General features: G+C 40.8%; 1 protein-coding gene and 1 long non-coding RNA gene across 5 annotated transcripts in view; one reads left to right on the forward strand and one right to left on the reverse strand.

Moving 5' to 3' along the window:
* Nucleotides 1-1,459, reverse strand: part of LOC121292167 — a 73,738-nt gene extending 72,279 nt beyond the window's left edge. The window contains exon 1 of the long non-coding RNA XR_005946204.1: nt 1,314-1,459. This is a non-coding gene — a long non-coding RNA (uncharacterized LOC121292167). The remainder of the gene's footprint in view (nt 1-1,313) is intronic.
* Nucleotides 1-25,395, forward strand: part of fermt2 (FERM domain containing kindlin 2) — a 132,045-nt gene that overhangs the window by 21,874 nt on the left and 84,776 nt on the right. The window lies entirely within an intron of this gene.

Here is a 25,395-nt window from a genome sequence, read left to right on the forward strand (position 1 = left end):
CACTATGTCAATGTCTTCATCATCCACTGCATCCCCCCTTTCCAGCGCAAGATTGTGCAGAACACAGCATGCTACCACTTTCACCGAGACACGATCTGGGGGGCACTGGAGTGTGCCCCATGAGCTGACCAGGCATTGGAAGCAAATCTTGAGAAGACCAATGGCTATCTTCACCATAGCCCTTGTGGAGGTGTGGCTCCCATTGTAGTGCTGCTCAGCTTCTGTTCTTGGATGGCGGAGAGGCATCATGAGCCACCTTCGCAGGGGATAGCCCTTGTCGGCCAGCAGCCATCCATCAAGCCGAGCCGGAGCACTGAAAAGCCCTGGCACCTGGGAGTGTCTGAGGATGTAGGCACCATGGGAGCTGCTTGGGTACTTTGCAGACTTGTAGAATCAGCATCCTGTGATCACACACAATCTGCACATTCATGGAGTGGAAGCCCTTCCTTCCTGTTGATGAACGCACCGAGCTCACCTGCTGGTGCCTTGATGGCCACGTGTGCAGTCTATTGCACCCTGGACTCGGGGGAAGCCTGCAATGGCCATGAAGCCTCTGGCTGGCTGTGCTTGACTTGCCTGGTCGCAGCGGAAGTGGATGAAGGTCAATGCACGCCTGAACAGAGTGTCTGTGACCTGCTTGACACAAGTGTGAACAGCTGATTGGGAGACACTGCAAAGATCACCCACCGAGCCCTGGAAGGAGCCAGGGGCATAGAAGTTCAGGGTGACTGACCTTCAGAGCCGCTGGCATGGGGTATCCACCCACACGGGAGAGATCTCAGAGCTAATCATCTGACAGATGTAGTTGACTGTCTCCCTTGACAGTCGGAGCCTCCTTTGGCACTGCACCTCAGTCATATTGAGGTAGCTGCTTCTTCGCCTGTATACTCTAGCTGCAGGATGGTGGCGTCTTCTGCGGCCCCCTTCCACCTTGGACTACCTCTTGGCCCTGCACCTGTACTCCCAGAGGTTGCTCCCCTGGAGGCTGATTGTGCACTCTTGGCCTCCTCTAGCCCCCGCCTTCCTCCTCAGAGGAGCTGCCTCCAGTGGGCATGTCAGAACCCATACCCAGGCTAAAGGAGGCCTCCGGAAAGCTGCAGGCCTGATTTAAAGATTCCTGACTGACTGAAGAGTGCTGAACCGAAGGTTAAAAGTACACAAAGCTGCTGGAATTCATTCTGAACTGCTACAGATCATACAGGCAAGTTTAAAAAATCTTTCTGCAATAAGTACTTCACAGACCAGATTGACAACCCCACTGAGCCCTCTTATCCCGCCCGTGGATGAGTTTTATTAAAAAGCCGCTTACCCACCTGCCCGTGCGCCGAGCCAAAGATCACATGGGCGCCTCAAAATCTGTCGATTGCTGACTTAAGGGCCTTAACTAGCCCCTTGATTAATGGCAGGCCCAGTTGCACTTCATTGCGCATCCGCCCAACAATATATCACGATGGCTCGCCCGACATCACTGCGCATCATTTTACACATGACCTGCAGGGCCTGACCTCCCGCGCGTCACCCTGAAAATCCTGCCTGTGGTGTTTTGAATGGGAGGAGGGAAAGCAGCACAAACTGCTTTCTGACACCAAGTTAGATGGGAAGAAAATTTTGTCTTCAGCAATATAGTTAATTGAAATTAAATTATAAATTGATAATTGCTTTAGTTGCAGCAACCATGCCATCATAAATTGCTGAACAAAGCAATTAAATGCATAGTATAATACACAAGGCGTCAGCCTATTTTCTCTCCTTGCATTCCTTGCAAAAACTATAGTTTTTTGATTTGTACAGACTTGCTGGTTTATCAACAGCCATCCTACAAATCTGGAGGGTTTGCGCTGAACGTAGTTGAATTGTGCTCATGTTCCCAAGCTTCATTAGTAACCAGTTTCTATATACTTAAAACTGGCACTTCTGTTGAACTACTCAGTTATATGAATAAGTTGCATTTTGTTAATTTTAAATAATCTTTATTTTCCTCCACACTTTAACAATTTAAAATAGTAAATATTTAATAGGTAATCAACTGCCATGATCTAGGTATAGGCACTGGTCACTTTATGCTCTTTGGGGAAGTTTCCATATTTTCTGCAGTTGTGGGTGGAATTTAATGCCCCTCCTGGAGGTGGGTTTGGAGGTAGGTCGGCATTTAATTGTGTAAGAGGGTGTGTTGTGCAGACTTTGCTGCCTCCCTGCCCCCGCCCGATTAAGACCGGGACAGGGAGACTCGTGGACAGCCTTCCCACCCGCCATCAATTGACTATTGGCATTAGCTGCCCACTTAAGGGACTACATATAGACTGGACACAACAGAAGGGCATAGGTAGCCTAGATGAGTTCATAGAATGTTTTCAGTACAGTTTCTTAGAACAACGCATTCTGGAGCCACCAGAGAGCAGGTTATACTAGACCTGGTATGGTGCAACAAGAAGATTAATTGATAACCTCATAGTGAAGGCACCCCTGGGAAGCAGTGATCATAATATGATTGTATTTTATATTCAGTTTGAGGGAGAGAAGAGTGGGTCCAAGATCAGCATTTTAAACTTAAATAAGTGCAATTATGTGGGAATGAAAGCAGAGCTAGCTAAAGTGAACTGGGAAATTATGTTAAGGGATAGCTCAATCAAGATGCAGTGGTGGATAGGTCAATCAAGATGCAGTGGTGGATAGGTCAATCAAGATGCAGTGGTGGATAGGTCAATCAAGATGCAGTGGTGGATAGGTCAATCAAGATGCAGTGGTGGATAGGTCAATCAAGATGCAGTGGTGGATAGGTCAATCAAGATGCAGTGGTGGATAGGTCAATCAAGATGCAGTGGTGGATAGGTCAATCAAGATGCAGTGGTGGATAGGTCAATCAAGATGCAGTGGTGGATAGGTCAATCAAGATGCAGTGGTGGATAGGTCAATCAAGATGCAGTGGTGGATAGGTCAATCAAGATGCAGTGGTGGATAGGTCAATCAAGATGCAGTGGTGGATAGGTCAATCAAGATGCAGTGGTGGATAGGTCAATCAAGATGCAGTGGTGGATAGGTCAATCAAGATGCAGTGGTGGATAGGTCAATCAAGATGCAGTGGTGGATAGGTCAATCAAGATGCAGTGGTGGACATTTAAATGGGTATTTCAGAATACATGGAATAGATACATTCCAACAAGGAAAAAATCCATGGAGAGGACCCACCATCTGTGCCTAACTAAAAAAATTTAAGATAGCATCAGACTTAAAGAAAAATCATATAATTGCGCAGACGGGTGGCGGGTCAGAAGATTAAACAGAATATAATGAACGCAAAGAATGACAAAAAGATTAATGAGGAGGGAAAAATTAGAATATGAGAGAAAGCTAGCTAGAAATATAAAGATGGATAGTAAGAGTTTCAATAGATAGTTAAGAAAAGAGCTGAAAAAATAAACGTTGGCCCTATAGAAATTGAATCTGGGAATTAATGGAAAATAAGGGAATGGCAGATTAATTAAACAGGTATTTTGCACTGGTCTTCACTGCAGGAGATACAAATAACATCCCAGAAATACCTGTAAGTCAGGAACTGGAAGGGAGGGAGGAACTCAAGAAAATTACAGTTATCAGAGAAGTGGTACTGAGCAAACTGTTGGAACTCCGGGCTGACAAATCCCAGGATCCTGATGGACTTCATCCTAGGGCCTTAAAAGAAGTGGCTAGTGTGATAGTTGATGCGTTGATTTTAATGTTCCAAAATTCCCTGGATTCTGGAAAGGTGCCATTAGATTGAAGCAAAAAGGGAAGGCGATGGACAGCAGAAAACTTCTTTGAAGGAGTCATGTGCTGTGGATAAAGGGGAAGCAGCGGATGTACTGTACTTATATGTCTTCTGGAAATCTAAGGCGCTACATCAAAGGTTTTTGCAGGAAGTAAAAACTTATGGGGCAGAATTTTACATTCGGCGTGCGGGCATATGCCCGACACATTGAAGCGTAATATGATGCGCGATGTCGTCGGGCATGCGTCCCTATATCAACATGCTGTCTCACGATATTTAGTTCGGTGGGTGCACGCTGGAGTCAGCTGCGCGCCCGCCGATAATTGAAAAGCCCATTAAGGCCATTAACTAATTAACTTCAAATTTACGCTGCCCGTCCAACCTAACGGCTGGCGGGCAGGCGAAAAGGCCAAGCAGCCTTTACATTTTCTAGGAAATCTCATCCATGAGCAGGACGAGGTTTCCTAAAGCTGTTACAAATTAGATAAAAACTTTCTTTTGACATTTAAAAACATGTCCCATCTCATGTGACACAGTCACATGAAGGGGACATGTTTCATTAAATTATTAATGTCTTTAATAATTTTTTTAAAAAAGCACTTCAATCTCCCTGAGGCAGCTCCATGCCTCGGAGATTGAAGCGCTCTTTCGCGCACATGCGCAGAAGAGCGCTGGACCAGACTCTCTCTCTTTTTCCCCCCCCCCCCCCCACCCCGCACAGGTAGCGCTCAGTGCTACTGCCCATGATCCATGCTGGGGGGATCGTGGTGTGGAGCTTGTCATGGGCAGCGGTCAGCTCTGCGACTGCCCGCCTGACCAATGTAAAATCTTGCCCGGGGGTGGGGGGTAACATATTGGCATAGATAGACAATTGGCTGGCTAACGGGAAGCAGATAGGCATAAATGGGTCTTTTTCTGGTTGGTGGGATGTAACTAGTGGTGTGCCACAAGGATCAGTGCTGGGCCCTCAACTTTTTAATTTATATAAATGACTTGGATGAAGGGATCAAAGGTATAGTTGCTAAATTTGATAATACAAAGGTAGGAAAGGAAGCTGTGAAGGGGACATAAGGAGGCTATAAATGGACATAAATTAAGTGAATAGACAAAGGTCTGGTAAATGGAATATAATGTGGGCAAATGTGAGATTGTCTATTTTGGCAGGAAGAATAAAAAGAAACATCTCTAAATGGTGAGAGATTGCAGAGGGTCTGAGTACATGAATCACAAAAGGCTAGCATGCAGGTACAGCAATTAGGAAAGCTAATGGAATGTTATTGTTTATTGCAAGGGGAATTGAATACAGAAGTAGAGAGGTTATGCTTTAGTTGTACAGGACATTGGTGAGACCACATCAGAAGTGCTGTGTACAGTATTGGATTTTTCTAAGGAAGGATATAAATGCCTTAGAAGCAGTTCAGAGCATGTTTACTAAACTAATTCCAGGAATGGGCAAGTTATCTTTATGAGGAAAGATTGGACACGCTAGGCTTGTATCTGTTGGAGTTTAGAAGGGTAAGTGGTGAGTTGAATGAAACATATAAGATCCTGAGGGGTCTTGACAGGGTCGATGTGAAGAGGATGTTTCCTCTTGTAGGAGAATCTAGAACTAGAGGTTACTGTTTAAAAATAAAGGCTTGGCCGTTAAAGACAGATGAGAGAAATTTTATTTCCTCTGAAGGTAGTGAGTCTTTGGACCTCCCTTCCTCAAAAGGCAGTGAAAGCAGAGTCTTTGAATATTTTCAAGGTAGAGGTAGTTAGGGTCTTGATAAACAAGGAGCTGAAGGATTACTAGAGGTCGGTGGGAGGTCACAGCCAGATCACCCACAATCTTATTAAATGGTGGAGCAGGCTTGAAGGGCAGCATGGCCTATTCCTGCTCCTGGTTCGTATGTATGTTCATCCTGCAGTGCATGGGGGAGTCACCATAGGGGGAGCCTGGAAAGCAAACTCTGTAATGTTTTGTTTCCAGATTCCTGCCGGGGAGTGGTGGTGGTGGTGGGCAGGCAGGCAGGCAATCCTGGGACTCTGGTGGATGCATTGCTGGCAGCTGCCACTGTTGTCAGTGGGGCTGATGGGCCTCTGGCAAGCAGCTCTCTGGGGGTAGGGGAAGGGGGGTTAGATTTCCACCCCTAGGGACCTTAATCCTGGTGAAGACCTGAAGCTGGCCATGTAAGTGCCTGATGATCACTCAATACTATAGGACCTTCTCCACTGGAGGAAATGCAGGGCTCCTGCCGGTTCTTCAGCCAGCAGACAAGATCCCCAATGCAAACATTAAATTCCACCATATGTCTGTGTAATATTTACGACAAGAAATGTACTTATCATGCCGAAAATCCCTTCTCCACAGAACAGAACCGACCTTTGTAAGTTATAACTGACTGAGCATATTTAAAGCTTACTGTTTGACATGTAGTGATTTTTCAAGTCCAATTTTTGTTTTTATTACATAGTGTTGAGGTTTTTACTGATGTTTTGGAGGTTTTTGTTTGTGACATACCTGTTTATAATTGGGTGCTCTGGGTTATGCTTAAGTTCTGTATTTTATGGGGATTTCTTTTGGAGGTCATGGGTTTTCATTCTGTGACCTAATGAGGATCAGGTAGTCTTCCTTATGACCATCATTGTGCAGTTTTTGTGCAGACTGCTGAACATCCTGCCTAAAGTAACCTTTCTTTCCCCCCTTGTTCCTCCCCTGCTCAGTCACACAGTCCAATTGTAAAGATAATTGTGAATTTAATGAATGCAATAAGTTTAAAAAAAATTCACATTAGCTTTTGTTACTAAAAATAAATTCTTTCCAGTTTTCATTTGCTACGTAATTTGAACATCTGAGCAGGACAGACAGGCAGTGGAGAAAATCTGAAGCAGACCATTAAAATTAGGAATGATTCACACAGCAAATATTTCAAATTTTATTAAATGACCTTGCAAAAAAAAAATCAATCTGTTCCATGATATAGGTTGCGTATTATACAGGAAAAGCTGCTGCAGCCAAAATTGCTGCTTCCTCCAGGAATGCTGCTGCTGAGCAGTAAAACATGCCAAATAGTGCAAGTCACTTCCTGTTCAGGAAAGTTTAAGGATTTCTGTCGCACTGAGGCATTTGTCATTCTTGTATATGTAGTTTCTGCAGTGCTTCTTAACACTAATGAACAGATTTTTGTTGGTTTATAAACGCGTTTCAATCTTAATATATTACATTCTATAAATATTAATATCCAAGAGGATATATACTCAATTAGTTGAAGCAGCATTCATGACTTCAAGCTTTATACTGGGAATTAAGGATAAATTGTTTTCTGGTTCAATTTACTGATTGCAAGAACTGATATTTTTATAGCCTAAAAGCACCTCTGATTTTGTGTTTTTAATTGCTCACTTTAATTCATTATGCTCCCTGCTGTTTTCCTAAACACACAGAAAGCAGTCTCCATAAATATTTTACTTAGCCTTGACTGTATTTTCTAGTTTCTTTTTTTGAAAGTAGTTGAATAAAACAGCGTTGAATATTTCTAAAGTTTTTTATGCTTATTCAGGAGAGCTGGGGTGAAAATTTTTCTCAATGTTGAAACTTTAGTTTATTCTGATGGCTCCTAGTATTGGAGACTACCTATCATCTCTACACATCCGTACTGTGCATTTTAATGGCCAGATACCCCTTGTTCATCTTTGCTCTAATGAAAAGTGTGAAACTACCTTTTTAACTTAATCTTAAGAACAATGTGGCCAATTCAAACCTAGAATAACCTTGTTCTGTATGATTGTACTGCTTGTCGAGTTTTTCATTTATTTCTAAAAATGCTTGCAAATTTCACTTTTTGCATGAAATTGTTCTAATTGATGTATGTTATTACTACAAGTTTTTATTTGTATAGCATCTCTTAAAGAATTCCTACCTATCTGAGGACAGGGATGTTGATGGTGGGCAGAAGAGAACTGAGGATGCATTAGGCCAAAGCAGAGAGTTTGGTTATGGGATTGTAAAGCTGCTGGCAGTTATGCAAATAAGGAGTGGTGTGAGGCCATTAAGGGATTTAAATGCAATTGGGTGATCAGGAGCCCAATGTTGTAAGTTAAACAATTTCTTCTATATAAACCAATGCCAAAAATAACAATTTCTTTGTCACGTAGTACATTGTACAAACTAACTGTTAAGCTGCAGTTTGGAGCATTACCAGTGGATCCCCATAGCATTGATGAATAGTTTGTGTCTGGAACACTGCTGTGATAGAAAAAAAAAGTTGCCTATATATAGTATCCAATTGCATTTTCAGGACATCCCAAAGTACTTCACAACTTGTAAGTTGCTTTTTGAAGTATAGTCATTGTAGTCTAGATAAACACAACCAATTTACACACAGCAAAGCTCAATGATTTTGATAAATTAGATAAAAGATCATTTAGATTTTCTTTTTGGCATACCTCTTGACAAGGTCAGTGGGATATTCCCCATTTAGCTGCTGAGATGCAGTGTTTAATCTGTCTTGTCCCCTTAAGATCACTGCTCAATAGACCCAATTGGGAAGTGGTCCAAACCAGAGCATACTAAAGATAATTACAGGCTTATTGTTGATTGTGGTTTCTGTACGTTGACAGTTACTTGCAGATCCCCAGGGAGAGGCCAGTTTATTGAAGTGAGAGAATTCTGCAGAGCTGCTTTTGGCAATTTGGAGTGTGACAGCCAGAAAAGGAAGGATGGCACCTAATCATCTGGACTCAGTTGTTGAACAGACTATGCTTACCTCTTAGATTTTGTTTTTTCTACCTTCACAACATTTGTAATTCATTGACATCAATTCAATAACCTCTTTCTCTCAAACTAATTTCATGTTTGTATGATTAATAAACAAATGCATAGGTTTTGCTGTAAATATTCGTTAATGAACGAAATTGTTGTAAGTTGCTTTTTATATATTCGTTTGAAGTAAGCCATTTAGTTGAGAGAAACTGACAGGATGTTTATATAGAAGTTAGCACAATTTGAGATGTGGGTGCAATCTGGATACTTTAATTTTTGATATGTAATACCAAGTTGTGTATGATATAAACTTGAATAAAAATCATGTTTGTCTTAACTGCCGGCTTACCCTCGCTTGTTGGACTTGCTTGATGTATGAGATTTAACCCATTCCCTATTGTGAAGTTGAGCAGGGAGGAAGAACTAAAATTTCTGTTTTAAATCGAGGTAATTCATATATTTTTGTTGAGATTTTACTGAAATTTTTCCTTGGTTTAAGCACAATTTTACTCCCTGAACACAGGAAGCAATTTGGTCAGAATTGCGAGCTATGCCCAGCCCAGTGATTTCCGGTTATAACACTGTGTTCCGTTGTGATTTTGTATTTGAGCAAGCTTTTTTTTTACTTACTGGGCTGCAGTAACAACTGCTCCTGCACTAACAGGAAAAAAATTAGGAGAAAGGTTCAGTTTCTACAGGGATTTAATTTGCATGCTTTCTTCTTCCTAAAGGGAAAATCTGTTGCTTGCTCCTTTTATTATTATGGTATAATCATGCTACCTTTTTTCTATTGTATTTTATTGAATGGGACCCAGTTGTTGTTACAGTTGGACAAACAAATGTGATTCAAAGGCACACAACATTCTAGTTATGAATGCCTCTTTTATTACAATGGCGTGTAACCTTCTACTGCTACCATAATGCTCACAGTAGGTTGGTGGATAAGCTGTTTTAGAAGGATAGGAACAATTTAGCAGGTAATTTAAAAGCCTTTTGCTGCTAAAGAATAGCTTAGCGTGACATTTTTATAAGGTTTGTAATCTGGATACTTTAATTGTACCTTCCTGAGATCATTGAGTGTCTTCAGTGGTTTTAATGGCTTATTTCCCCTGTTTTTTTTAAATTATTTTTCAGGATGTTGGTGATATGTACAAGAAATGCAACCTTGACATCCCTAATTATGCATGGATAGTATTGGCAGAGTTTGCTTTCTCTTCAACCTGCTGCAGTCATTGTGTCGATGGCACTCCCACAATTGTATTGGATTGAAAATTCCAGGATAGTGACCAAGCGACAGTGAAGGATTGACGATTTATATGGCCACTTTAGAATGCTGTGTGATTTTGGGGGTAGAATTTGGAGGTAATGGCAGCAATTTCACTTATCACCTCATAGTTGATGAGATCTAGAGCCAAGTGATTCTGAACTGTGTCTGTGAGCATGATATTTGTGAGTAGGTGTTGCTTGATGATTTTTTGCATCACTTCACATGATAATTGGGAGGAAGTAATAAGGTGGCATTTGGCCAAGTTAGGTTTATTCTTTTTATTGTCATTGTGAATGGAAAATCTTCCACACCTTTGAGACTTAAAAAACTTGCATTTATATCTACAGTGCCTTTCATGGCCTTCACAATTACTGATGCTTCATTGCCACTAAAGTACTTTTTGAATTGTTAAATTGTAGGGAATTATATTAAAGGTATTGGCTGTACATTAGAGATAATTTGGCTTTCTTTCTCATATATGTCAAGGTTAGATGGGAGATCTAAATTGTGACACCCATCTCATGGTAGTTACATGTCTTGTTTGAAGTGATTAGCATATTGTATATTTTTAACTAACTATAGTTTTGAAATGAGCCTAGTAATAATTGCACTGGTATCATGAATGCATTCTCAAATTTCTACTGCAAGGTATACTTTTAATTCAGAAGTTTAACAAAGTGGGGATAATAATATCTGATGCAAGATTAGGAGAATATATGTTTAAAAGCAGCCACAATATAATTAAGTTGAATATAAGAATAGGAAAGAAAATATGGGTCCAAGATGGTGGCACGGGATCTGGCGCTAACTTTAACTGGGTAAAACATTGTGCAAACATCGGGTAATCTTCTAGTACAAGATGATAATGGAGATGACAATAGAGAGTAAATATTTCTATAATACAAATATCTGTGGATTATCAAATTAAAACTAAACAAACTTAAAACGGAGGCATATGATAACATTAGGGTTGATGACACTTGTAAAGATAATCATGTAGTGGGGAGGTGAAAAGGAGATTAGGAAAGCTAGAAAGAAATAAGAGGAAAAAGGCTAGGGTACTAAATGAAGACGTTAAAGCATGTATATAAATATTAGTGAGGATTCGATTGCTTAGAGATGACGTGAGACTAATAAGAGGATCACATTATGTTGGAGATTTTAAACATTTTTTTAATGATGGGAAACCATGGAGGAGGATAATTAACATTTTGCTCAGAGTTAACTGCAAAGAGTGATTTGGTTCTGAAATAATTAGTGGAACCTAAAATTGAAGTCACTGACCTGATGGGGTGTAACCTAGGCTGTTATAGAAGTCTGCAAAAAAAAATGCTATGTAATTATTATTTTTCAATTCTCAAATATACAAATTGTGTGGCTGGCTATTCTCCAAGCCTGGTCAAGAAGAGGAAAGAATAAACCAAGATAATTGTAGTTCACTTAGACTAAAGCCAGTGTAAACAATCTATTATTTCAAAGCAAAATACTGTAAATCTGTTGAAAGGTTGTCAACCTGAAATGTTAACTCTGTTTCTCCTGTCACAGCTGCTGCCTGATCTGTTGAGTATTTCCAGCATTTCTTTTTTATTCCATAATTTCAGAGACATAAACAATCAGAAATGGATGAAACTTCTGTGCTTTTGAATTCAATTTTGCTCCAGGGCAGTCAGCTCTCCAGAGAGCTCCTCACTATGCTCATCCATCTGTGGCCATTTGCTGCCATCCATTGCTCTTTCACTCCTCTAGACTCTCACCACCTTCTCCTCCTGATTTAACTTCCCCTAATGCCAACATCGGGTGCATTTTAACCTATTTTCAACTGTTCATTTAAACTGCCTCTCTGGTTCAAACACCATTTCCTGACATACCTTGTGAGCTCTGCTAAAGATTTGGACAAGACCTGATTGTAAATTTTATCTCATCTGCCTTCAAATTCCTGGCCTTCGCTGAACATCACAGCCATGTTTCTGCTTTGACTGCATTGGATAAAGAAAATCTGTTTTTTTTTAACCTGCGAGTTGTGGACAAGATCTGGAAAAATCTAGATCCGCATCTTGTTTGAAGTTTGGCTTGAGACTCCTCAACAATTTTTTTAACATGAAGACGAGTCTCCATTGATTACACTGGTTATACTGTTAGGATTCAACTTCTGTCAGTGATTTAATGCTGCTTTGTGATATTTAAAGTATCTTGGGTGAGTCTACCCCCACCCCCTGTATGGTGTCCTCCAACTTTGCCATCACCTTTTTCTGTCCTGCTGCTGATGCAGTGTGCCCCCTGGACCTTCTTCCCTGTGAAAATATTTCAATCTGATATTCCTATCCTCCAACAGCTTCTGAATTTCACTTGCTTTGCCTGTCTCCCAACTCGGACATTTAATACTTCATGCTGATTCCACTGTTCCTAAGTCATCTATTTCCTACAGCCTGTTTACAATCATGTTCTTGTGTATCCTAACTTTTATGAACTAGACCTTTTATAATGTAATGTGACCTCCCTACATCATTCGCATATGCATTTGAATTTCACTCTGACCTGAACCCATCAATCTGTTTCACTGTTGCTCTTTTGAACATTTTTCTCTTCTTAGACTCTCTTTTGTCATGCCTCCTTTCACTTCTCCACTCTCAGGTACTCGGCCCTCCCCAATCCTTCAATGCACCTTGATCTTCCCACTCTTGCTGACATCCGAGACTTGATTCTCTGTTTGTTAGGCACAGAGGGAAGCTGTAGGCTTTTCTTGGCATGCTTCAATAGGCTCATCGAGGCACTTAGTGCTGGTTCATCATAAGCAGCAAACACAGTTGACCCATCTCATCGGCCTCCCCACCCAGTGCACCTGCTCTGGATTAACCTGAACAATCTTCCTGTCTAACTCACCCCTCCCACGTCTGACCCTTTGGACTCTGCTAGCAGCTCATCTCTCACCTTTTCTAGCCGCCTTACTCCAGAATGTTATTTACTTATGAATAAAGCCCTTGCTATCCAATGACTTATTCTGGATGATTACATCAACATCATGCCCCTAGTGGAAACCATACTGAGGGGTGGTGACACCTTCCCACTTAATGAAGCCTCCCCGCCTGGCTACATCTTCCATCACTCACCCCTTCGTAACCGCTGCAGTGGCGTTCATTACAAGATCACACCTTGGCCTCACCCCCTACTTCTGACACTATTTCTTCCTTTCAGCATTTTGCCTTGTTACACCCTTCTCTCTTTCAAATGATTATTCTGTACCACCCTCCCAGCCAAATTTAAATTTTATCACTGCTTTCCCTCTCAGCCTCCACTCTGAACAGCTTCTCACACATGGTGATATCAGCCTCCATCTCGACTCAACATGGTCTCCTCTGAGTTCATTGATGTCTTATCTCTAAATCTCTCCCTCCATGTAAACTCCCCTCCCCCAGCCATGCCATCTTGTGACCTTGCCAGTCCTATTACAGAACTTTGGTCCCCTGTTCATCACACCATTTCTACTAATTTAAGATACTGATTTAAGTATTGCTTTCAATAGACAGACACAAAAATCCCAAATTTCAAAGGGAAGAACAATTTTTACTGCATGAGAAAAGGGTGTTGATTGGTTGGCAAGTCAGCTCTAGTGGAGGTATTGTCATGGGGACTACACCAAGGAATAGTTGTCCCCCATGCTTTTATTTAATTGAAAAAGGTGCCATATTCTATTTGCAGAGGACAATGCCCTGCATATGAATGTATGTAGCACCTTTTAGTTAGTGTAAATGAGCCACACAGCAAGCCCAACTGATAATCTTAAATTGGTAATTTGTGTAATTTTCAGCGCAACTCAGGATTGTTCAGCAAGTGCTGTCCAATCATGGAATCAGATCAAATGTTGGACACTTCTAAGTTTTGCAAGCACAGGCTGGTTGTACGCAGTCAGTACTCTGCCTGTTGTGAGCAGCCAAAAAGACGTGCTGTTTGATGATCCACTAATAGTAGGGATATGCAACCTAATGTGCCTGATGTCATGCAGGTACTGAAATTCATACACCACATTACTCATTTGTATGATGAGCTGAACATCATCTTTTTGGCTTGGTGGCATTGTCCTGTAAGTGGAGAGTACCACTTGTGTTGCTACTCCATAGTAGCAGAATGAAACAGATGGCTTTACTTGTTGCTCAAGTTTTTGAGACTCCTTACCCTTTCAAGGTAATCTGAGGTAGACTGGACACTTTTCAGGACTGAAAATGGTGGCTTTGGGCCCATTCATGAGTTTGTGTAATGATACAGTGAACAGGGTAGCTGTTATCCTACAGGATAGCTTTGATGCGCCCCATTTCAGCATCTAGCTTTCACAGTGAGTAAATGGCTCGGACCCTATTTATGAGGTTGGTGATGAGACCAATCTTATAAGCAGGTGGAGCTGTAGGAATCCCAACATATATATTGACCAGTGAAAGTAGGCTTGTGGTAGACTTTTTTACCCATTAGTGGATTTCTCAACTAGCACATTGAGGAAAGGGAGCTCACTGGACTGCTCCGTTTCAAAGGCACTATGCCTTATTCAATTAAACAAAAGCTTTGGGGTGACGGGAATAGCTGCTCCCTGGTGCATTCTCCATGGCACCCCCTTGACAAATCAGCATCTACTTTGCCAACCAATCAGCACCCTTCTCTTGTGCAGCATAAATTGTTGCTTTTTGAAACTTGGTATTCTTGCAGCTTATCCTAGTGAGTGCAAGATAGAGACATGGTGTTGAAGTTTTTCTTCAGCAATAGTCAAGATGCTGATTTACTCATCCGCACCCTAAACATCACCTTTTGTGCCCTAGTTCCCAATAAAATCATTATTCTAACTCGCCCTGGTCATTCCCCTGATACAGCTTTCATCTCGCTCCCTTAAGCTTGAGGGATGCCGGCTTGAAAGGATATGGCAGACAACTGGTTTAGCCATCCACTGCCAGATTCACTGGACCCTGTGAAACACAATTGGTCCTGCTCTCGTCTCTTAAAACTATATTCCAGGATCATCCTGGATTACAAAAATAACCTCTGCTTCTTTTCCCTACTGCAAACTGTCTTTCTCAACCCCCCTCTCTCCACTCCCCTTCACCTTCTCCTCCAACAACATCAGAGAAGTTCATTGACTACTTTGCATTGTCTTAGTCCTAGTGACAATCAACTGCTTCTGCTGCATCCCTCTCTTCTAGTCCACTGGTCAAACTTCCTTTAATGTTACCCCCAGCCCTAAACCTGAATTCTCATCTTTCTAGTTTATCTCCTATCTCCCCTCAGATCATCTTGTCCATGAGACCCACCCCTTGTTCCCTCACGATCCTATTCGCACTAAACTGCTGATCACCCAACTGTCCCTCCCGGTCTCCCATGTTAGCTGATATTGTAAAACTGTTTCCTCTCTTCACGTTTTTTGTCCCCCCTCTATCTGTTTTAAAATCTGCCATTGCCAATCCTTTCCCCATGGCCCTTGCAAACTAATGTATTCTTCAACCATCCTTTCCTCTTGAACATATCGTTGACTCCTAAATGTGTTCCCATCTGTCCCAGAGCTCCATGTTTGAATCCTGTTTCTGCCCCTGCCACAATATCAGAACAGCTTTCACCAAAGTCAGAAATGACATCCTATGTGACTGTGATGAAGGCAAACTATCCCTTCCTCATCCTTCTCAACCTTTCTACAATTTTTGACATGGTTGACCACACTATCCTCCTCCAATGCCTCCCCACTGTCATCCAGCCAGATGAGACTGCTCTCACCTGGTTGTATTCTTGTCAATTTACATGTGGCCAGAGAATCACTTGCAATGGTTTCTCTTCCTGCTTGCACACTGATCTCTGGTGTTTACCAAGGATCTATGCTAGGCCGCTTCCTATTTTCATGTGCAGCCTCTTGGTGACATCATCGAAAGGCATAGCATTAGTTTTCATATAAGCTGATAATACCCAGCTGTACCTTGCCACCAACTCTCCGACTCTTTCACTGTGGCTAAATTAACAGGCTGCTTATCCAACATCGAGTACTGAATGTACAGAGCATAAACTCCCTCCAGTTAAATATTGGGAAGATTGAAGCCATTGTTTTTGGTCCCCACTCCAAGCTCTGTTCCTAATTGCCAATTCTGTCCCTCTCCCTGGCAACAGTTTGAGATTAAACCAGTCAGTTTGCAACCTTGGTGTCACATTTGATCCTGAGATGAGTTTCTGACTTCATGTGTGCCACCAGTAAGATCGCATATTCCCACTTGCATAACTTTGCCCCAAATCAGCTCATCTGCTAAAACCACCATTCCTAACTTTGTTACCTTGAGACTTGACTATTCCAAAATGCTCTTTGCAAGTCTCCCACGTTCTATCATCCATAAACTTGAAGTCATCCAAAACTCAACTGCCTGTGTCTTAACTTGCAGCAAGCCCTGTTCCCCTATCAAATCTATGCTCACTGACGTCCATTGGCTCCCGGTCAGGGTGCATCTTGACTTTAAAGTTTGCATCCTTATTTTCAAATCCCTCTCATGGCCTTGCCCCCTCTCTATCTCTGTAATCCCCACAGACCTCCAAGATATCTGCGCTTCTCTAATTCTGGCCTCTAGTGCACGCCCAATTGTAACAGCTCCACCATTGCTGGCCATGCTTTCAGTTGCCTAGGCCCCAAGCTCTGGAATTCCACACTTCCCTACCTCGCTTTCCTCCTTTAAGGCACTCTTTAAAGCCTACCTCTTCCAAGCTTTTTATCTATTTACTGTCTCCTTATATGGTTCTGTGTCATGCTTTCATTTATAATACTGCTGTGAAGCACCATTGAAGCGTTTCATTACGTTCAAGGTGCTATATAAGTAAGTGTTGTTGAATAATAAAAGGTGGCCAGCTTAAAGTGAAGTCGTGCTTGACAAAGTTAATGAGAAGTTTTTTCCAGCTAAACCTCCATTTTAATTTGGCACAAAGGAACATTTCTAATTGCTCTACTGAAGCAAAACAACATTCCACTTGAATCTCACAATCACATGTCTGCCTGAGCTGCTAATTTCTGGCACTCCCCTTGCATCTTCATGTTAAGGAGTGAAGGCAAAGCAAGAGAATGTTATTCAGGCAGGGCTCTCCCAAAATCCATTGTAGTAATTGAAGATTTATTTTAAACCATGTATAGAGACAAATAGTGAGGATAGAGCAAAGAATATTAAAATTAAAGTGACCCATGTGATTAACCACTTAACACTTTTAATGTATTTTGAGAAGGGATGCTTTGTACATGACTTGTAACTGAAAATCTCAATTGTGCAGTATTGGCAGCTTTGCTGCAGTGCTTGTGGATTTTGTTTTGTTTCTATGTCACCAAGTGCCAGTTGCTGAAAATAGTTGTCATGGATTAGTGCAGGAGCACATATCTCTCATCTAGCATTTGCATCCCTGATAAGTAAGGTGCTTTAAATATGTCTCAGATTTATTCCAACATGTGCATGCTGTGCTAGTTGTGTTATCAGTGTGAGTTGACTTTGGCAGTCCAAGGAAGAAAATTGGCAAGGGGTGTACCTTGACTTACCACAGATATTTTTGAAGTAAGATTGTCCTGTTTTGTATCCATAGTTTCCTTAGTAAATTTCTCGTTTCTTTTGCTCCCCTTCTCAGCAGATGAGATGCCTTTCACAAGGTGTGAAGGAAATGCCATTAATTTCTCAGGAAATGAACTAAGCAGTTTTGTTGGGTGAGGTTGGGGGGGGGGGTGCAGTACGTGAGGTTGGGGGGAAGCCTGTACTTTAATGCAAAAGCAAATCACTGGGGATGCTGGAAAGCTTATAAAATAAAACAAAAAATGCTGGAAATACTCAACAGAGGCAGCATTTGATGAAATGTCATGGACCTGAAATGTTAACTCTTGTTTCTCTCCACAGATGCTGTCTGACTTGCTAAGCATTTCCAACAATTTTTATTTAATTTCTATACTTAACTTTTTCTGCAGCCCCTCCCCCCCAGCCGCACAAACAAAACATCAAGTGTTATAGGTTATCTTGTTGTAGGAGCCTTTTTTTCTGGGGGAAAATATGTAAATGCTCCCAGGAAGCTCACAAAACATAGTTTTATTTTATCAATGCTCCATTTAAAATTAATCTAAGGATTTTGCATTTAAATGTCTGCATCTGATTCTGCTGATTCAATTTTAGGATAGGATATTTTAGGGATTTAACTTCGTACTACAGGAAGCAGTTGATAAATGTGTTCCCTTTGTTACAAAAGATAGTTGGTGGGGGGAGGGGAGCGAATGTGAGCTAATTGCATGAGAACAGGAGCAGTTATCTCCAGGTTAGCATTTAAAGGACTGCTGAGCTTTGACACATTTCTGACATTTTATAAATCTGAATACATGTCACAGATTTACTTCCAGTATATGCATACTATATCAATTAGCTTATCAGTGTGTGATTTGAGGTGTCCCTTTGTCAAATCCTCTCTTGGACTGCATCCTCTCTTGGACTGCACCTGGTTAAGGGAATAGTAAAGCTTTCAAATCACAGTAGCTAATCTGTTAGAAGTGTTGCAGATACAAGTTTGTGCTACCATTTTAAAGTTTAAGTACTAATGTTTTTGAAGTTAGTGGTACAGGACCTTCAGGAATATCCATTGCTTTTTTTTCTACTATTCTGCTTTTAGTTTCTGCCTCTTGTTTGTCTTCACTTTTTTTCTCTTTGTCCCCAAGGGCAATACTAGCAGGTGTCTCGCATTGTGTTGAAACTCAACACTTCCACAGTCCTGTCAGAGTAACATGAATTAAGTTCTGTGTACACCAAATCCTTGTTCATGTGATTGTGACCTGCACAGCTCTTTTTAATGCCTGCCCAGAGTGCATGTTCTTTATCAAATAAGAAAAACAAGTCTTTTTAAACCATAACTTCTCAGTTAAGATTTGGGAGGGATAACCTATTAAATGTTATGTAGAAAAATCAGCATAATTATTTTATATACAGAAATAACATCTACAGTGGGCAATAAGTATCACATTGTTTACTTGTATACTGTAAAGCATAATTTTGATTCTCCTTCCAAAGTAGCATCCTTGGACAGTTTAAATTTAACAATGGTACATGTAGAGTGCAACTTTGATTTTGACACAACATTCTATGTCTTGGGGTTACTAAACATGAGTCCATATTTATCGATGCAAACCAGCACCATTCATGAACTTTTTGTCTTCTCCTCCTGCCCCTGCTGCTCCAGGTCTTCTATTTTTTAAAAAATCAAGCTTGGGTTATGTGGGTCACTAGTAGGCCGGCATTTATTACTCATCCCTAGTTGCACTTGAGAAGCAGGTAAGCTGCCTTGAACCACTGGAGTCGGTGTGGTGAAGGCCCTCCCCCTATGCTGATGGGTTGGGAGTTAGAAGACTTTGACCCAGTGATACCATGTGGACTGACTGATGATGATGTGTGGCTTTGATGGGAATTCGGAGATGATAGTTTTTCTAGGACCCTGATGCCCTTGTCCTTTTTAGATGGTTGAGGTTGTGGCTTTGGGAGGTGCTTTTATATTGAGCTATAGCTTTGAATATTGCTGCATTGTGTTAGGATCTTTTGTGGCATCAGAAGTCACTGCCACAGTGTCTAATGACATCCAAAAATAGTACAACAACTGAATATAACACCCCCACCCCCCAAGTGCTATGCTGAGGAGGGAAATACGGGAGTGGGTTTTGTGGGGGTCGGAAGGGTGGAAGAAAGAGTGATGGGAAGACAAAAGCTGGATAATTTTGGTGGGTGGCTTAAATAATAGTAGCATTGGATAGGGAGATGGTGAATGAACAGTTTTGAGGGAAATGAGAAGGGAAAGGAGGAAGAAAATAAAATGTAATACAGAGAAGGTGCTAGCTGATTTAATATACCATTTTGAACCAGGTAGGAAGTAATTGAGAGGGAGGAGTGCTATAATGGAGTAGGAGAATACATCTGCAAACTGTAGTTGAGGATTTTGGAGTGCAAATTGTTGTAATTTAGCCAGAATGAGCCATTTCTAATATAAAAATTACATATCCCAAATGCACCCAAGGAAAACTTGCAATTAAGTAAACATACCTGCTAGTGATGGAGGTGATGGTCAAAAGGTCAGAGTTGTAGAATGAGAGGCTTCATGGGTGTGGGAAATTCTAGGGCTGGAACATGTTACAGCAATGGGGAGAGATTAGAATACGTGGACGAGAATTTTAAATTGGATGTGCTGAAAGTCCTAGAGCCAGTGTTGGCAAGGTCAGAGGTGAGGATTTGGTCTTGGCAGCAGAGTTTTGGATGAGCTGATGCATACAGGGGATGGAAAAGCATTGGAATAAGTAACTCTGGAGGTGGCACCAGTTGGCAGAGCCATTTAGAGGATAGCCAATTCCAAATATTCTCTCTCTTTTTGACTATGTTCAATGCAAGTTAGTAAAGTTTCCTATTTGTTCTCAACAGTATTAGTAAAAAGAAAGAAAATTTGTCTAAACTTATCTGCATAAAATCTCTCAATGGTAGTAGATAATTTTAAAGTTATGAATTCCCAAATGGCAATGAGTAATAATACAAATGTAAAACACTAGATCTGGAGATCCAACAGAAAATGCTGGAAATACTCAGCAGGTCTATGAAGAGAGAACCATAATGTCCACTGGTCAGTACACTTTCAGTGTTCATCATGGAACACTGCTATCCAGCAAGATAGAACACTGCTATCATGCAAGATGTGGCCCAGTGATGCTTTGGGCTTGGATAGAAAGTTGTTTAATGCTATTATTGTTGATATAAAACATTTAAAAACTCAAGAGTGTGTTACATAGGTTTAATTATATAATTATTGAGTATATATTAGAAAGGAGCTGAACTCTAGTCTGTTCATTGTTTTACATTCTTTGCACTTGTACTCTGATGTTGATTGTTCACTTTCTCCACCTTGAGTTGGCAGGACACATTGGTGTGAAGAATTGTGTCCAAATGTCATCATGGACTCTTGGTTCCTACACTGTACCACCCTTTTTTCCAGAATGGTACTTTGTGCTAAAGTATTATTGTATCAAGTAATGACCTTTCTACATGGCTACACAAAAAATGTATTAGTGAAAAATGAATTCCAATGTACGTTGAAAAGACAATTTGTAGATGTAGCACATTTTGAATTTGGGTTTCAAATCTATTTAATATCGCATTTTTGGGTCTGGAACAACAAAAGATTTAAAAGAAAACCTGGGATTTACATGGAAGCTGATGAAATCCACACAGGAATGCATACAGTGTTTCAGACGCATTACATTTAAAATGTAGTCGCTTTTACCTTGTAGGAAAACGCAGCAGAAAATGTGCACACCAAAAGATACCACAAACTGTGTTGAGGTGAGTGACCATTCAGTCTGTAGTGGTGGTGGTTGAGGAAAATATCTTGGCCAGGACACGAGCACTTACTCTTCAGATGTTTTAATATCCATGTAAACTGATGTGAAGCAAAGGTCTTGAAGATTCGGATTTTGCCATGGTAATGATGGCAAAACTATCAACAAAACAACTGCATCACTGTTTTACTCCAGCAACTTTGGAGTTTGCACATGCACAGAATAACATGGAAATCTAGAAGTTGCTGTTGATGATTCTGCACTTTTCCATTGGGTGTGCTGTTGAGATTCCCCTCCCCTCCCCAAACTGCAATACATGGAAATCATTTGAATTGATGAGAACAGCCACTATTGTGCTATAAAAATGATTTTTTAAAAGTTTATTAACTTTATAATTACTGCTAAACACTCAGACTTGCCCTGAAAAGCTAATTTTCTATATGCGGAATGTCAGATTTCTCCATAATAAAATATCACCTTTTTTTGAAAAAAACTTAACTAAATTTGTTTTTCTTAGTTTAGTTTCTATTATAATCCAGTTATATATTGTGCTGTCTGAAAACTTAAACTAAAAGTGAAGGATATTAAGTGCTTTTAATTTCCTAGTTATGTGAATATTTCAATGTGGTTGTTAACTGCTTGCTAACACCTTGGCATGCAGCAGCAGTGCTATCTCCTTGACCTGGCGCCAGATTTGAACTGCTGTTGGGAAAGTGAAAAGCCACATCTCGGATTGCTACACCTTTTATAAGCAGCTTTCTTCAAGGTTAGTGGCAAATGCCCTTGTTTTACGTGTGACGGCAAAATCTGGGCCATCTTGCCTAAAGAACGACATCTAACTGCAGACAATTCCCACAGGACTGCAGTGAGTGTCAGCCTAGATTATAAACTCAAGTAAGATTTGAACCCATAACCCTCTGACTCCAAGAGAAGAATACTATTAACTGTTGCACTTAAATTGTAAATTTTATGGGTGGATAACATGCTATTCTGAAAATTAGGCTTTGAGAATGAAAGATTTAATCAGGCAGCTGGTCATTGAAACATTTATGCAGGCTGCTTGCCTCCATTTTAAAAAGGTTTCTATTTTTAACTGCTGTTGGTTGGGAGAATAGGCAAATAAAGGAAATTAAAAGGATGGAAGAAGGAGCAGAAGTATTGCCCCCAAGCCCAAGAAGCTAATGTTGTTAAAAGATCAGGATAATGGGAAGGAGGTAACCCTGAATTGATGAAACGCATGATGAGCAATGTCATAATAAAAGGAAAGCGTTAGAAAAGTTAGTTTAACTGGATATGTCCAAGGATACAAAAGGGCATTGAGAAAGAACTACGGTATTGGAGGCCCCTCAAGGTATTGGTTGGGGGTGGTGCTGGGTGAGGAGGTGTGGGAGCAAGGAATTCGATTTTGATTGAGGGCCTAGTACAGGGGACCATGGCTAACATAAAATTAACTCTAAGAGATTTAGGATCAAGTTCAGGATAAATGGGTGGTTGTAGGGCTTTTGTTTATACCTCAGGAGTTCGTGGTTGAAGTTGAAGCCATGTCAAAGTTTAAGAATTGTGTTAGCTATGTGCCTAAAGGAAAAGGGGTTTAAAAGATATGGAACTGAGAGAACACATGGAACCAGAGTGATTGCTCATCTGCAGGATAAATATACATCTGAACTTATTTGGGTCAAAAGTCCACATTTTGTAACTACATTGTCTTGTTCATGATCTTCTATCAGTATGACTAAAACAGCGATTGAAAATCGCTCACTTTGGGGAGCAAATCTCCCCTTGACAATAATGGTAACTAGTACATCCTCTTAGCTGAACAAAGCTAAATTTGTAGAAGCCACATGCTTGGTTATAAAGTGATTGAAACAATGACTACTTTACTATTTGACCAGTATTAAACTCGAATCTTTTTTGCTAACTAATTGCATTTCTTTATGATATATCCATAATTGGATCCAATCCTGAATACCATGGGCTGAATTTTCGTCTCCCAGTGGAGGTTCAAATTGGGCCGCAAAATACTGAATTCAGGTATTTTGTCGGGAAAAACCATTTTCCTATGTCCTTTCCCAACTTCTCACCATTTTGATGTGACCTTTTGGCAGGTTGAGAAGTACTTGGGTGCAAAAGCACATGCGCCTCTTCTTCTGAGGTCGGGTCCCCTTTGTGAGAGCTACAGGAAAGTTGTATTTGCTGCCACAGAGAATTTTTGTGTACTAGTGTGGGCTTTGGAAGCCCTAAGCGCATATCCTTGTAGAGTTCATGACCACTGAGGGAAACTTGCTAAAGAGTCAGGAACATTCTGAAAGAGAAGTTAAATGTTTTGGTACCTTCATGTGTCATTGTTAGATGCTGTACTGGAACGTAATTATGTTTTAATGCAGTGATTCTTCATTGGGATCTGTCCTGCAAAGGTAAGTTGACCCTTACATTGGCCACCATTGTATGAGTGTTGTCATCATTACAGTACTTTTTTTCTATTGGAGAAAGTGCTATATGCATTAAAAATTTGTTTTAAAAAGTCCTATCAACCTCTGCTGTCATATTTTGTGCTGTGATTGAAATCAACTGACAACCCTGGCTGTTTATTTTAAAAAAAAACTCTGCTTTTGAAAGTTTGAAAAAAAACTCTGCATCTGCCCCCCTCCAGTGATTGACAGGCTTTGGGCTGGAATGGAAATTCTGTTCCATCGGCATTAGGCAATGTAGCTGGAAGCTTTTATGACTTGTGGCCATTATGAATGCTTGATATGGTTTCAAATGCTGATAGCTTCAGCTCAGCAGGTAGTTTACTGATCCAAGAACAGTTGAGGGTGTAATAACGCAATATACCTTTTAATGTGGTTCCTTGTTTGATTACAAAGCTAATAGGCTCCAAAAGGATTACATTTTTTTTGCACTGGAGTAGTTACTTTTTCTTTCCAGTGTCAATGATAGCGTGTTTGAATTCAGGATTTTATTAGATTGTTTGAGGTTTAATTTTTTTCCCTATTGATTTTAAAATTAATTCCCACTGCTATTGCATGTCTCTCAAGGACTCTACATGGTGCATACTGGGTGAATGGCTATGGAGGATACATGGGAGGCATGAGATGTGGCATGGTAAATCTGGGAAGGCATGGGATGGGAATGAGGTGTGTATTGATATGGAATGGGGCAACATGGTTGACCTGAGGGGGCATGGAGATTGGGATGAGTGAGATGACGTTTCGAGGGCTTTTAAACAATGTTGGAAGCTGGAGTGCCTCCACTCCCACACTCCTCCCTGAATGTCATCTTGGCCCACTGCATATAGAAGTAGCAAGTGGTGCTGAATATTGTGCAATTATCAGTAAGCACCACCACTGCTGACCTTTTATGATGGATAGCAAATCATTAAGGAAGCAGCTGAAGATGGTTGGGGTAGTGTTCGTTACAGAATGTGCCTGTTAAAGCAGTCTTTGTAACTCTTTCGAGTACAAACCCGTTTCCATCTGTTTATTCAGATGAAGTTACATTGTTTCATAGTTTGCCGTTGTGAGATTTGAACTCTTGATCTTGGGTTTACAAACCCAGTACCGTAACCACTTGGCTATTTAGGCCAAGCAAGAAGTCTTTGTAGTCTTTATGTTAACAGCAAGTCTTTATTAACTACTTGTAACTATATACAACTATACAGTAAAGAATACAGGCATGTAGCTACCTCCATCCTAATTCTTAACATGTCGCTGGCCAACACTAGGTCATGTTTCTTCTTGCATCATTGTGTGGGCAGTACTGTACCCAGTCCCACATTAACCCTGTATGTACCAGATCCTTCTTCTACACACACACACCCCCACCCCCACCGCCAAAGTCTTTAACCCCATGGATATAGTTACTTCAAGTCTTACATTTTTTTTTGTTATAAGTCTTGTGCATTTACCTTATTATCACAACCTTACTGCAATAATGTTGAATTAGCATTATTAACATTAACAATATTCTTGCTACCCCATCTCCTCCCTTCAAATGCTTGAAGTTAGAGGTTCAGGTGGCCTTATAACCCTTCCACATCTTGTTTGCTGTGCTGTTGGGAGAGTGGCAGGCTCAGTCGGTTCTTGTTTTTGGCTTGGAGGTGGGGCTGGTATTTGGGTATGCTTTCATTCTTTTCTTCCGTTGCTTTACGTTGAATCACAGCTGCTTGGTTCAACTGTTGTCACGATGGAAGGTCGCTGTTCTGCTCAATCATTTCTTGCAAGGTGGACAAAAATGATATTCGTCTCCTTGGTGCTGCTTTTTCTTTTTCGTTTGGGCCACCTGGAAGCCCCCTGAAGCTGAGGAAGACCGTTCCT

The sequence above is a fragment of the Carcharodon carcharias genome, chromosome 20 (genome assembly GCF_017639515.1).
Source record: "Carcharodon carcharias isolate sCarCar2 chromosome 20, sCarCar2.pri, whole genome shotgun sequence".
NCBI lineage: Eukaryota > Metazoa > Chordata > Chondrichthyes > Lamniformes > Lamnidae > Carcharodon > Carcharodon carcharias.